We start from the raw sequence: 1,273 nt of genomic DNA, 5'->3' as shown, positions 1-1,273 counted from the left end.
TTTGATTGAACACTTTTACTTCTAGCCTGTTTAATTTCATAGAGCTTTCTAGAAATGTTTGTGTTGGGAAATCCTTGAACATGTTTGTTCTCAATCAAAATGGTCACAGAAGCTTCATTCGTGCTGTTACATTATTGATTGACATACTAACACCGAGTGACGTTGTTGGACTTACCATCCCGGATTGATCACTTTCTGAATGTACCCCTATGGCGTTGTAGCCAAGATCTTTATTCTTGCGCAGAGGCAATATTGTAGCTTATGAGGTTAATCCGAGGCGCGATCATTGCTGGTTGAAAACTTTACCCAATACCCTGCCTGGATGACTTGAAAAATAGTCAGCTGTGGCAATTTTTGATGGTCTCTCATGAAAACTTTAAAATTGTGCCAAAAGTAGATTGTGCTTTTAACTTTTTGCGGTTGTGTGTATGTGTTTGGTTCGTCTAATATTTGTTTTTTAAAAAAACTTTTATGTCATATTTTATCGTGTTTTTAGATGTTTATGATGTTGTAGTGGTAGAATTTAGCTTTTGATTTTTTGGTTCGTTAACTTGAAGCGGTTCCGTTGCTGTTTTTGTGTAAAACAGCCTGCTATGGCATGTTCACATTATTTCTAAAGGGAATTTAATTAGTGATTAAGGCACCTGCTTTTAGACATCTGCCTGTCGTGTTGTAAGAAATTATTTAAGAATTTGGGTAAAAGTGAATAGAAATGTAGAACAAAAAACATTATCCTATGGCTGGGGAAAAAGCCACCCAGAAAAAACATGTCTGTGAAGAGGGGCCCCTTGATGAAGCTTCTAACACACACACACACACACACACACACACACACACATGCACACACACAAGGCCCCCCCATGCAAGATGCGCTATCGCACATCTGCAACAGTAAATTTTGTTAGGAAAACACATCAAGGCCTCACACATGCATACGGGAGTTGCCACTAAGAGGCCTCATGCAAGATGTGCTATCGCACATCTGCGACAGTACATTTTTTTAGGAAAACATGTTAGATGGCCTCGGACAAAGACACAAACTGAGAAAAAAAGTAACCAAGGAACTCACACACACATAGTTACAAAATCTAATGAGAGTTTATTGGCAAATGCTACTTCTTTGCAGAATATGGTTTCACGTCGGCTTTTGGGGGGGAAAGTGTCCACTTATTAGCTAAAATAAGGACACTGTGTAGATTGAGAACACTTAGATGCCATAGGGAAAGTGAGTGTCTGGGAACCCCAAGACACGGTAAAAACGCATCTGTGTTGA

The 1,273-nt window shown here is 39.2% G+C and overlaps 1 non-coding gene across 1 annotated transcript; it reads left to right on the top strand.

Annotated features, from left to right (window-relative positions):
- The first annotated feature begins 232 nt into the window (after window positions 1-232).
- On the top strand, window positions 233-373 carry LOC128618808 (U4 spliceosomal RNA). The gene has a single exon (XR_008387827.1). It is a non-coding gene; the product is annotated as a U4 spliceosomal RNA (small nuclear RNA).
- Window positions 374-1,273: the final 900 nt, after the last annotated feature.

Source organism: Ictalurus furcatus, chromosome 14 (genome assembly GCF_023375685.1).
Source record: "Ictalurus furcatus strain D&B chromosome 14, Billie_1.0, whole genome shotgun sequence".
Taxonomy (NCBI): domain Eukaryota; kingdom Metazoa; phylum Chordata; class Actinopteri; order Siluriformes; family Ictaluridae; genus Ictalurus; species Ictalurus furcatus.
This window is presented reverse-complemented; position numbering and strand designations above follow the sequence as displayed.